General features: G+C 42.4%; 1 pseudogene across 1 annotated transcript in view; it reads right to left on the bottom strand.

The window, feature by feature from the left end:
- Nucleotides 1-939: 939 nt before the first annotated feature.
- Nucleotides 940-13,900, bottom strand: part of LOC116636700 — a 234,618-nt pseudogene continuing 221,657 nt past the window's right edge. Inside the window, exon 3 of the transcript XR_004300384.1 lies at nt 940-6,467. The product of XR_004300384.1 is annotated as an actin, cytoplasmic 2-like (transcript). The remainder of the gene's footprint in view (nt 6,468-13,900) is intronic.

Raw genomic sequence — 13,900 nt, 5'->3', positions numbered from 1 at the left:
CCATTAGAGCTTCCAACGTGGTCTGCTTTGGTTTTTATTAAATTAAGTGTGGCGTCCACATCCAAAGACAACTCGAGTGTTCTGTCTTATAAAAATTCCCCCTGCGTTGGATTTTTCTTTCCAGTTTATCTTTAAGATAATGAAAACAAATAATTCACAAATCCAGAGGAGAGATTAGCAAAACAAACTTTGCTGTTATTTTTGAGCTATAAGCAGAGCAAGCAAGCACCATAATTACTAGCAAATGTTCTGTAGCCTGCATTATCAGATCATGCTAATTAGAAAGCAACGGCTACTTCACCTCAGATTTTCTTTAGGAATCGCAGGTATAATTCTGACCATGTCATTACAGCATTTTCAATTTTCAGTTATGCTCCAAGTGGTTGTTTGGCAGTCCAATGCACTCTGTGCATCTTTTTTTGGATCCCTGAAACTCGGGTCCATGTTGCTTGTCCCTAGACCACCATTAATATACAGTGTGTTCACCCTTGAATTTCTCTCCACTTAAAAAAAAAAAGGCAGCAAGATGTTTATGGAAAATGCTGGGTTTGGAGGCTTTAAAAGGAAAGTGCTTTGAAAGACCAGGCAGGAGTCCAAGCTGACCTAAGGCCAAAGTCTCTATCAAAGCTGATGGTCTCCAGCCCGGCACTATAGAACTGAGTGTGGAAGGAACTGCCAACCCATGGATATCATGGGATAGCCCCTTGCCCTCTGAAATATCTTCCAGGGGGCAGAAGGGTGACAGGGGAGGGGCTGGGGGACAGCACAAATTCTTCTGTCCTCTCTCAAAAAGACTTAGATGCTAACCAGAGGCACTAAATTTTGTAACAGGATCAGGAAGGAAAAAAAGTATTAAAATTTGTAGATTAAGATCCTCTCTCATTAAACAAAACAAAACAAAACAAAACAAAAAACAACTATGCAGAGTGCTTGAAAGAGAAAGAAAGACTGGAAGGAAGTATACACACATGCAAATGTGGTTATTTCTGGATGGTTGGTCAAAATTATTTCATTTTCAAGTAACAGAATCTCAGCCGAAACTAGTTGAAGTGAAAAAATCTATGGAAGAAACATATTGGCTCATACAACTTTTTGGCCAAAAAACAGGTGTTGGATCCAGGGCCTCACACTGTCATTGGAGAGCTTGCATTTCCCACCTTTCTTTCTCTTCTTCCAGAAAGCTGGAATCTGCTTTCTTCTCTATTCTTCACCATCAGAATCTTCAAACATATTAATCCTATGTCTTACAGGTCCCAGAAGAGAAGAGTGTGTTTTAGTAGCTCTAGCAGAAGTCCCAGGGGAGAGTCTGCCCAGTCCACTGGCCCACGCCGGCAGCAAGGTCAGTCCCCTCAAATCATGTGTCCTCTACTCTGTGCTTTTCATCTGCTATTTGTTAGACTATTTTTTTCTAAATAGTTTTTAATGAACCTGTATTATTTTATGATAGGATTTAAGTTTTAAAATTTATTTCAAAATGTGCTGTGATGTAGAAGAAAGGAATCTAAGATTCTAAGCATTCAGGAGACCTTGCACTTCTAATATCCCTAGCTGCCTTCCAAGTAAACGGAACTGGTATATAGCCATTTTGTCCACGAGAGCCTGCTACCCTGGCCACAGTTCGGGAACCCTAGCCTAATGGTAGAAGTAGCATCATTCTGTCTCTGTGTGTTAACTAATTTAATCCTCACAAAATCCATTTAAGGTAGGTACTATTAATATCCACCTGTCACAGATGAGGAAATCAAGTCACAAAGAGGTGAAGCAACCTGCCCAAGGTTAAGTGTAAGAGTTGATCTTTCCACCCAACAGACTTGTCTGGCTAGGGGTCTGTTAAAAACAAGAACTTGAGAGAAGGACCCAGATGCAGAGAGAACAGCAGAAGCACAAGGTGAAGGTAGTGAGGGTGGGAGAGAGAACCCTCTTATGAGAAGATATCTCAGTACCTAACCCTCAGAGTTGCTGTCACTTTGCGGAACAGGGGACATTGTTCCAGCTCTTCATGAGTTGTTTTCCTGTCCTTCTCACTTCCCTGCATCTCTTGAAAATAGTGCTCTGTTGCCTGACACACTGTTGCCTTTTCCTCAGCTAAAAAAGCCTGACTCATGAGTGTGACAAGGGAACCATAAAATCCTATGTGTACCTAGTTAGCCCAGTTAACTGCCATCAAGCCAAAGAAAGGCAGTGAGCTTATTAATTTCTCTTCCCCTTACTCTCCTGAAGTTCTCTGTTTGAATGTCCCTTTTGACGCTGATTTCATTCTTCCTGGAATGACCAGGAGTAGTCAGTGTTTCTTTCTATTACAGGATAACCCCTTGAGGGCAGGGCCCGTGCTCTATTCACTTCTGTAGGAGTGCCCTGCTCCGTCCGCGTACATCCGCTGCCCAGTAACTGGCTGTGAAATAAAATCGAGGTTTGTCCAGGCTCCTGCAGGATGACAGGGCCCCCTGTTGTGATGTCTCTGTCCCCAAGGGCCAAGAGCTGGCCTCTTCTTTCCCCTCATCTCCTGACTCTGGCTTTGCCAGAGAGTGAAGAACCAGCCTTCTTCTTGTCTTACAAGGCTAAGTGCATTCCTGAGACAGATTCTCCAATATCATCCTCAAGGGACAACCTCAGGGAGCCTTGTGGCTGTGCCACTGGGGATCCTTCCTATAGAATCAGTGAATGACAGTCCAGAAGGGGACCACCCTGGGGTATGCCTCAAGGGGCTGGGTTGAAGCCATCAGTGAAATCAGATGGTGTAGACCAAGAAGAATTCCTTCCAGCAAGAAGTGGGTCCTAGCAACACTGTGCCCTGTTTCTGTACATTATTGCTTTCTGGGACTGGGACATAAGACCTTTGAAGAGTAGGTCAGCATTCAGCTTTTGGGGGCTGGTTTTAATCTGTGAAGCCATTTGAGACCTTGGTGGGATATGCTGAAGAATGAGATGAGACCATTAGGATGCTGCCTAGAGACAGAATTTGATGAATTTCCTTAGGTTTCTCAGAAATCTAGAACATGGGAGCATCATTTGGTATTCAGCAAATGTTCTCTGTTGCTTTGGTTTTTTTTTTTCCCCCTAAGAACAATGAAATGGTTGGAAAAATAGACCAAATTTCCACCCAGTGTGCTCCAGCTATAGCCTTCCTTGTTAACCTTACTGTTAGCACTCTACCTTTCATTCAGGGTACTCCAGGCCCCTGTCCTTAAATACTCCAATCATATTCCCATCTCAGGACCTTTGAACTTACTGTTCTGTCCTCCTGAAATCCCCTTCTTTCTCCCCCTATGGAAGCAAGGAGGTGTCAGGTCATATTTTACCTCCTCAAAGATGCTATTTTGGATCACTCAGCCTTAGGTAATTCTCCGCCAGCTACTCTTTCTCCCATTATCCTTTTAAATGACTTCATAACCTTTACTACCATCTATGAACATTTTCTCTTTTGGTTTGCTGGTATTGTATTGTCTGACTTTGCTAGAATGTAAGACATTCCATAGAAGTGGGGTCCTCAGAGCTCTATGTCTTTGTCTGTACCTCCATATGACGATCTCTAGCTTGTTGCGGATGTAGCCTGCCATCACCATACACAGGACACTGTTAGTATGGCATCCCCTGTGCCCTTGGCTGTGGGAAAGAGAACTTTTCTCTTTCACAGACAGCCTGAGTTAGAACCTGATTCTAACTTTGGATCCTTAGATGGCTTTTTGATGTAGCATCCCATAAGTTCTGATCTCCCAAGGCTCTTTCTGCTGAGCCTTGAGATTTATATGTTTGGTATTTGGTGGCATTTACAGGAATTCCCTTTGGGGTTTTACAAACTATAGCATAGCATTGGCTCCGTGTGTTCAGCTAAAGGATTGCTTCTGGGAACTCACTGAACTGCTTGAATGCCAAATTTTGGAATTTTGTTTTCCAAATTTTGGTCCTCAAGTACTACTTCCACCAGGTATGAATGGGTGCCCTGTGTGAAAAAGGAAAAGGTAAAGAGGGACACGGGGGCAGCAGACATGCTCCCACCCATCTCCCCTTGGCACTCAGTTCCTGTGCATGACAACCAGTGGTCTGTTGTGAGCACCTGCCAGTCCTTGCCTGCCATCATTCTCTAGATACCATGCAAAGCAGGCCCAAAGTACAAGGGAGCTAGTGGCCCCCAAAGCAGCCCTCAGTGTCTGACTGATGAGAGCTGGTGAATAAAATCTAGCTTCCTTACTCCTGAGACAGGTCACCTCTTTGGTGGGTGTCTCCCCCCATGGGTCCCCAGCAAGGCTGAGTTCCAGTTGCCTCCAAAGGTAAATTTGCTTATTTATGCCCCATGGACTGGCCTCCTTCCCTTTCCAATCTCACTTCCTTTCCCTGCTTCCGATGCTTTTTATAAATTCACCTCCCAAATAAACCTTCTTTCACTTAAATCCTTATCTCAGGGTCTGCTTCTGGTGCAGGCTAATCCAAGACAGCATGCTATGACTAAACATGGCCAAATAAACTTAGGAACTGAGCAAAATGAAATAGATATTTTTTTACTCCCTGCCGGACCGCCCAGCCTCACTAATGTGCTCATTTGCATTGTGAAGTTTCAAGACAAATTTTGATGCAGCATTTCCTTTATTTGGCCATGGGAACTGAGGCAGTGGTGCCCCTTACAGGAGAAAGCGAGCCTTAGGACAACACCCTCTAGGACCACTTACCCCACTCTTCCACCTGACTCACCAGGGTGGGAGAAGCTAGGTGGCCGAGACCAAATTTTTGTTTGGGGACAGTTCCATGGGCTTAAAGCTTCATGTTACTGGAAAAGCCGTGTAAATGCACTCCCTCTACAGCCATCCATTTAACTCTCTTGGCAAAAATGGTGTGTACAGATTCAAGCTTCTGTTCTAAAAGGGACAGAGAATGGAATGGCTTTCAAAACCCACTCCTTCTCAAGGTCAATCACCCAAAGTCCTACAATTTAACTTAGCAGTTTCATGCACCTTTTGTACTTCCCTTTTGTCATGCCGAAAGCCACAAGTTTAGAAATGAGCTAATCGGAACTAACCATGTCACAGGCTAAAGAATTGAGAATGACATGTCATTAATGAGTCACTTATTCACATTGTTGGGTGAAATACAGATGTGAGGGCACCTTGGAGCCTCAGTCTAGCAAGGGAGATGGATAATGAACTCATAGTTACAAAAAGAACTAATTCCTAGAAGTTTTCTCAATGAAAATGTGCACATGAAGATAATGCATAATGAAGAGAGTGTATAATGGAGTACCAGGAGCCTTTGTGGTACACGATGGAGGGGACTGACTTGTCATACTCCTGCTTGCTGATCCACATCTGCTGGAAGGTGGACAGCGAGGCCAGGATGGAGCCCCCGATCCACACCGAGTACTTGCGTTCAGGAGGAGTGATGATCTTGATCTTCATTGTGCTGGGCACCAGAGCTGTGATCTCCTTCTGCAACCTGTTGGAGATGCCGGGGTATGTGGTGGTCCTGCCAGACAGCACCGTGTTGGCGTAGAGGTCCTTCTGGATGTCCATGTCACACTTCATGATAGAGTTGAAGGTGGTCTCGTGGATGCCACAGGACTCTATACCCAGGAAAGAAGGCTGGAAGAGAGCCTCCGGGCAGTGGAACTGCTCGTTGCCAATGGTGATCACCTGCCGGTCGGGCAGCACATAGCTCTTCTCCAGGGACGAGGAGGACGCAGCCATGGCCATCTCCTGCTTGAAGTCCAGGGCGACGTAGCACAGCTTCTCCTTGATGTCACGCACAATTTCCCGCTCGGCGGTGGTGGTGAAGCTGTAGCCACGCTCCGTGAGGATCTTTGTGAGGTAGTCTGTCAGGTCCTGGCCAGCCAGGTCCAGACGCAGGATGGCGTGGGGCAGGGCGTACCCCTCGTAGATAGGCAGTGTGGGTGACCCCGTCCCCAGAGTCCATGACAATACCAGTGGTGCGGCCAGAGGCGTACAGGGACAGCACAGCCTGGGTGGCCACGTACATGGCTGGGGTGTTGAAGGTCTTGAACATGATCTGGGTCATCTTCTCGTGGTTGGCCTTGGGATTCAGGGGGGGCCTCGGTCAGCAGCATGGCGTGCTCCTTGGGGGCCACGCTCAGCTCGTTGTAGAAGGTGTGGTGCCAGATCTTCTCCATGTCGTCCCAGTTGGTGACAATGCTGTGCTTGATGGGCTACTTGAGGGTCAGGATGCCCCGCTTGCTCTGGGCCTCATCGCCCACATAGGAGTCCTTCTGGCCCATGCCCACCATCACACCCTGGTGTCGGGGTCGCCCGACGATGGATGGGAACACGGCTCAGGGGGGGTCATCCCCAGCAAAGCCCACCTTGCACATGCCGGAGCTATTGTCGATGACGAGTGCGGTGATCTCCTCTTCCATTGCGGTGGGTGGAGGTGGCAGCAGTGGACGCAAAGGACAAGCTGCGGGAGAAGGCGGAGCGCAGGCCGGCTGCGGCGAGTGAGCTATAATGGAGTACCGGGAAGTCTTCCTGGAGCAAGCAGCATTTAGGGGGAAACATAAAGGGTGAAGAGGAGGGATGAGTGTTAGAGTTGGTGCTAAGGCTGGGAATGAGAAGTAACCCAGTGTTAGGGAAACTAACCAGGCAGGTGGGGTGGGAGTTGTAAGGGAGCCAGGTCTCCAACAGCCAGAGGAGGAGGGTGGGAACTCAGTCTGGTAGAGTGGACACGGGCCAGTTCAAGTTCTTATTGATTCACCTTGACAGCTGAAGCAGGAAACATTCCTTAGCCTCTATATCCTCATCTGCAAAGTAGGAATACTAATAGCACCAGCCATATGGGTTCTAGGAGCAAGTGAAATTAACACATGCAAGACCCTTCACAAAGTGCCTGTTAACATAGCATGTGGTCGATCAATGTTATGACCTTAGTTATTTATGTATTATTCATGCTAATTTGGTTGGTTAGTGAGAGAACCAGGGTTCGAACCCAGGTTTTTCTTACTAGAGCCTTCTCTGTTAACTTCCTTGATAGATTTCCTGGTTTGATTTTATATAGCATTTCTCAAAGAGGATTCTGCGGATTACTAGGTGACATTGCATGTCAAGTTTTTGAAAATATTTAGGAATTATGGATATAGGAAAATGATTAAAAGATTTTTTTTATTTTAAAGATTTTATTTATTTATTTGTCAGAGAGAGAGAGAGCACACGCAGGGGGAGCGGCAGGCAGAGCAGGCAGAGGGAGAAGCAGGCTCCCTCCTGAGCAAAGAGCCTGATGTGGGGCTGGATCCCAGACCCCAGGATCATGACCTGAGCCGAAGGCAGACGCTTAACCAACTGAGCCACCCAGGCATCCTTAAATACATAGATTTTTTTAAAAATTGGGGCACAGTTGTGATGAGCACTGTGTGTTATACGCAACTAGTGAATTGTTGGAACACTAAAAAAAAAAAAAAAAAACCTTTCATCTAAAACACTTATAGAAGGTATGTATCAAATTTAATTACCTCTGATGACAAAATAAAATGTGATTTACATTTAAAAAAATAAAATAAATAGATTTAAAACTTCAGATATCACTATTCAATTCAGAAGGTAATATCAGTGCTGAAAATATTTGGGTGGTCACATTACTTTTAAATGTTATTTTATTTTATTTATTTATTTTATATATATATATATATTTTTTTTTTTTATTATGTTCTGTTAATTACCATACATTACATCATTAGTTTTTGATGTAGCGTTCCATGATTCATTGTTTGCGTGTAACACCCAGTGCTCCATTCAGTACGGGCCCTCTTTAATACCCATCACCAGGCCAACCCATCCACCCACCCCCCCTCCCCTCTAGAACCCTCAGTTTGTTTCTCAGAGTCCACAGTCTCTCATGATTCATCTCCCCCTCCGATTTCCCCCCTTTCATTCTTCCCTTCCTGCTATCTTCTTCTTTTTTTTTTTTTTTAACATAAAATATATTATTTGTTTCAGAGGTACAAGTCTGTGATTCAACAGTCTTACACAATTGTGTAAGACTGATTAAAATATTTTTAGTAATGAAATGTATTCTGCAAAATTTTAGATGCCAGTATCCCACTTTTGTTGTTTTAAGATTTAGGAGACTAGATTTTTAAAAACAGAAATGGGAAAAACATTATTGTTAGATAATGGAATTGGGGGTGATTTCCTAAATAAATTTATAAAAAAAAAACTTTTATAATTGTTACCCCAAAATGTAATGAACTTGGTAAAGTTCCAGATTTTTTTTCCTGGCCTAAAATTTAGGAATTACTCACTTCCCTACTTACGAAAAAAAAAAATGAGGTGTGCAGGACCCACCTCCTACCAGGAATTGACTTAAAGGACTATTAATCAAGTTTGAAAAAGAGTTAAAACTAGTTGAATCTGCATCTGGGTCCACTTGAAAGAGGAAAGGGATGCTTTCCTGCTCTCAAGAGGAAGTCAGTGTGAAGGGACAGGAGTGGTCCATTTCCAGTCCCGATAGGCTAGCCAGTACTGAGAGCATCTGGGGATTAAATGACTGGCCCAAAAGAAGAGTAGTTGGATTAGCTTCCTTGCCTTTCTCAGTGGTTTAGCTTAAACGCTTAAGGCATTTTCCAGAGTGCAGTGGGCCCAGGACTGGGGTTGGATAACACCTTGGAATTATTGATGAAATCCTATATGCGCCTTGGATTTTGCTCCAGAGAGAAAACATGAGCACCAACGCCCAGATTCCTCTTCGCAAGGTGGTAGCCACCGACATGCCCCTGGCATGCCCTGGGGGTAGACCCCACAAAAGCATTCCTCAGGCTTTTCAAAGAGCACAATAGCCCGTGATTCCTTCAAGATTTGAAGTTCATCCTCAAGCATTCATCCATTCTTCTATATACATACATCATCAGATCAAAATGCGCCCAGACTTACTAATTCTGATAGCTGAGAAGATGTTTGGCAAAGAAACTTCAGCAGTGTTGAGTCAGAATGTTGATGTAGCACACGCAGCTTTAATTTGGATTAGGATGCTCCAACTAAAAGAAAATTGCTTAATCTTGCCAGACTGCCCACCACCCCCCACACACACACCAAAAAAAAAAAAAAAAAAAAATTTAGCTTCAGTTCCCCCAAACCTTTGTCTCAACAGGTGTCTTTTGTAGCATACTAAAGAGAATCCCTATGGACTTTTATGAAGTGCCTACTACGTGTAATAGATTGCAAAGACATGCCTCCAAGAGGAGAAACTGGTAATTTTTCTAGCAAGCAGACTCTTGGCAAATATTTCTGAGGTAAATCGGGATTTATTTGAAGCCTAAGATAGAGGATGTGTGCTCCAGATGGTACTTGTGTGAGTGAAAACTCTTAAGTAAAACAGAGCTGACCTCAGAGTGTAAGGAGCACGTATTTGCAAATTATTAGACCATCTGTCACTTGAGGACACTTGAATAATGTCTTTCATAGGAAATTGGGGAAATTATGTGCCTCTTTTTGAAGAGTTCTGAAAGAATATGCTCATGAGGCATTCGTTGATTTCAGAAGGTGGACCCTCAGGGTATGTAAAAGGTACAGTAAAATCCCCAAAAACTCATGATCCCCTTCAACAACCATGATCAATCACTGCATTAAAATAATAAATAAATAGAAGAATATTTCCATGTGTTGGTGGAGGAAACATACATACCATGGTAGCCTCAGTGCCTGGAACTCTGGAGTTCCAGGGCGGACCTACTGGCGTTCTATCTGGAAGGTTCCAAATCATGTTGACAGGGGTACGAGGCACCTACCGAGGACTTTGAAATCCACAGTTACGTCCCTGGAATGCCTGGATTTAGACTCTAAGGCACACTGTTGCATATATTCTTTCTGTGGTGTGCCCTTCCTTCCCTTCCCTCCTGGATGATTCTTTTCCACCGTTCAAGATTCTCTTAGGCAAAACTAAGTGTCTCTTCCTCATTCACCCAAAGCATTACCTGCCTTTCTCAGTGACAGCCCATTGTCATTATGCAGCTGCTTCCCTACTAGACTGTGAGTACACTGATGTCAGGAAGCAAGTCTTATTCATCTTTACACCCCATGGCACCTGTCACAGTGGCCAACACAGAGTAGACCCTGAAATGGTTTGGGTGATAAAAAACTGGAAAAGGAGAAAGAGACTTCTCTGGAAACTTGATCCATTTCTTATCAGTTAATTCACAAGTTTGGGTGGTTTGTTGTTGTAGTTTTAGCAGGGGGAGCCCGGAAAGGAGCAGCGAAAGATACTTAATTTTCTGGCAAAGTTCTAGAAAACCAGTAATGGGCAGTAGTACAGTTATATAAATTCAGTGTGAGATGGAAAATTATGTTTTATGTGGGCTTTTTGTTATAACCAGTGTAGTGGTTAAGAGTGTGGCTTGGGGGGGCACCTGGGTGGCTCAGTCATTAAGTGTCTGCCTTCGGGTCAGGTCATGATCTCAGGATCCTGGGATCGAGCCCCGCATCGGGCTCCCTGCTTGGTGGGAAGCCTGCTTCTCCCTCTCCCACTCCCCCTACTTGTGTTCCCTCTCTCGCTGTGTCTCTCTCTGTCAAATAAATAAATAAAATCTTAAAAAAAAAAGAAGGGTGTGGCTTGGGGGTTAGAATATCTGGGTTTGGTCCTGTGACCTTATACAAATTATTTAAGCTCTCTGAATTTCAGTATTGCTATTTATAAAATGGGGATAACATAATTATATCATGGGATCATTGTTTAAGTTAAAAAAATTAATATATGTGAATTGCTTACTTCCATATGTGGCAAATAGTAAATGCTTAATAAATGCTAGCCATTCTAATTATTAACCAATAACATATGTTTAGCATTTTGGTAGTCACATAAGTTTAAACTAGAAGTATTTACTTACACTCGATCCAACAGAACTTTTACTTGGTGCCCACTGTGTTATGTGGTATACTGTGTACAGGGGCTGGATTTAGGAAGATGAATGATCCTATCATTGAAGTCTTACGACTAAAACTAAAAGGGAAGACTAAAATTTAGGAAGCAAATCATTTAAACATAGTACCGTATGTGCTATTAGTAAAATCATTCACAGAGTGCCGTGAGAGACATGTCCAACAGATTTTTTTGTGTTAATTATGGTCAGTTGCTTTGGGATGCTGTGTTCAGAAGGATTCTGAGCTAAATCCAATTTCTGTGGGCAAAAGCTCTATGATTAATTAGCATTGTTTGACACAGATGGAAGTGAGTGGATCATGGTCCAAGCGCCACACATTAATCATTAGAATTTTACCTATTGAAGAAAGGATAACAGGGAAGATATTTAAGAGGAGCAGACATCTGCATTTTATGGCATTACATATCCTTGAGTTGAGCTAAAGAGTGATATCAAAAAAAAAACCAGACACTCCTGGGTTCACATCTGGGCTTTGCTCCCTTTGCTTTGTGCAAGTTACTAAGCATTTCTAAGCCTCACTGACCACAGAAGTGGAATGAAGGTAATAATACATCCTTACTGTATGGATTAAATGTGAAAATATCCAGCAAAGAGCCCAGGCCTCAGTAGGTACTTAACAAATAATATTACTGTTAAAATGATTATGGATTTCCCAAACTACCTCAGTATGAAGACATCTCAGATCTGCATTCTGCTCACTCAAATGAAAGACTCAACCCCCACTTGAAAGTGAAAGAAAATAACCATTTAAGTATTTTTATCTTATTAAAACCACCACCCAATGAGGGAGACATGAAGAGAAGAGTGAGTGAAATTGCCTTCTTTCTGGCACAAAGACTACCTTTTCAAGTACATCTTGTCTTATTAGCAGGTAAAGTCCGTGAGAGCAAGGATTATGTCTCACATGGGTTCTGTAGATCCTCAGACATACATTGTGGTTGCTTAGTAAATGATAAAGACAAAAATAGCCCCCCAAAATAAGATGAGTATTAAATTGATTTCATTTAGGGGATAGGAGTTGTGAAAACATGAAAATTAAAATATTTGATGTTGGCATACTCCTTATTAAGCTTATTCCTACATGTAATCATTCTTCTTAAACATTATAGGTAATAGAACAAACTCATATATTTGAAATGAAAAGCATTGAAAAATAGTTCACTTTATATGCAATGCAAATAAACTTTACGTAGTAATTATAATATATAGATATTGGGAGCTTACCATGTGTTTGTTTGTTCTATGAACGTGAGAAGCATTATATCATGCATACTTGACCACAGTCCTTTGACATAGATACTGCTGACAAAGTTGAGGTTGAAAATAATTTTAAGGATTTAATCTAGGTGTTTCTGATTCCAAAGCCCATGCCTTTTGCCCCTTATACTTAGAGAGTCTCTAGTCCCCCCAAATGTGGGTAGCTTTAATGCTTGTAAATGGAAAGATTTTGAAGTTTGTTGTTTTAAGAACTCAACAACTTCTCTTTGTAGACATCTCTCTATATCTGTTCTGTCAATTCAGACTTTTTATGTGTAAGGTTTAGTTAAAGCAGAGCACACCTGGGGTTACTCACAAATTATGAATATGAGAGTGTCTAGCACACTGATGACACATCATAGACACTTAATAAATAATGGCCGTAAGAATGAATAACCGACTGAATAAAAACATTTTGTACAGTACATATCACTACGCAAATATCCACATTATCATTTTCAATAACTCTGCTGTTTTGTGATGTTCTTAACCACCAAATTATTTCCCAACATTTTCTGGAATTTAGCTCATCTTATCAGTGTGTTATCAGCTCCGTATGAGTATGTGAGCACATAATGTGTTTTGAAGTAATGGCTGGCCTGCTAATGATTTTTAGAGGTGTGGATCACTTCCTTTTTCATTAAGTGTATAATACTTTTGGAAATTAGTTGATCCGTATAAATGGATGTACTTCTTCTCGGCAATACACAATTACTTAATTTCAAATTCTATTGTCTACTATAAAAGGAAGTTTAAGGCTACTATGAGTGATGATCAGAGATTCCAAATAAATATAACAGCTGCCTTATCAAGTCAGATGTTTACAAAAATGTGGTCTGAAAACATGGAGGTAATATACATTCCCTAATTAAACACATATGTGACAGAGTCAATAATGTGGGGTAATAGATGTTTAAACTTTTCACAAAGAAAAAAGTCAACCAATATCCTTCATTCATTCCTGACTCAAGGATAAGTGTTGAAATCTCTTTATGTCTGTTCTCAATATAAAAAGCAGTTCTGTTCCATTCTAAGTATGTGAATATCATGGATACTTGGCATGGTTTAGGAATATGGTATCCTAATTAATCCGATCTAAGTTTCTATAGATGCCATTTTTGATGATCAAGTGTCATAGAGGTTGAATGTAATACAACACATGGGAAAAGAAAAATGTTTCCTGGGGATTCTGGCTCTGGTTAAAATGAAATAATCACACTCCACCTTATGACTCCCACTGAATGCAACCAAAAACCCTAGACAAAATGTACACAGCTTCTATCTGAGGACTCTGAAAAGTAAGTGGTAGCAGGTGGATTGGGAAAGGAAGCCAGAACTCTAAATAAAATTGAGACCGTGAGTTTCCTGGGTTTTTATTCCCACATCTTCTAGTCCAGGCTCAAGGGCAACATGAATCCTGAAACAGCATGTGGGCACAGGAAGAAAGAACCCAAGAAAAGCCCCTGCTTCTAGTCCAAGGAGTAAAGGGAACCCTAAGGGACAGAGAGAATGGCAGCTATCCTCTGGGTTTTTTGGGTTTTTTTTTTCGTTTTTTCCCTCTTGTCCAGCCCCCAGGCAAGCTGCAGGCGTGGAAGCTGTAATCCTGGTCAGTAGCAACAGCAGCAGGGTTTAGGCAGCCTCCCAAACCTTCTCTCTAACCAGAGGAACTATGGTCTGAAGAGTTGGAGGAGGATAACTGGATTTCTTCTTTCTCTCTATCCACTTGTCTGTCTTGCAGGCAGATGTAGGTGTGGGAAGTGCATGGTAGAAGGGGACAGG

This window comes from Phoca vitulina, unplaced genomic scaffold (assembly GCF_004348235.1).
Source record: "Phoca vitulina isolate PV1807 unplaced genomic scaffold, GSC_HSeal_1.0 scaffold13, whole genome shotgun sequence".
NCBI lineage: Eukaryota > Metazoa > Chordata > Mammalia > Carnivora > Phocidae > Phoca > Phoca vitulina.
This window is presented reverse-complemented; position numbering and strand designations above follow the sequence as displayed.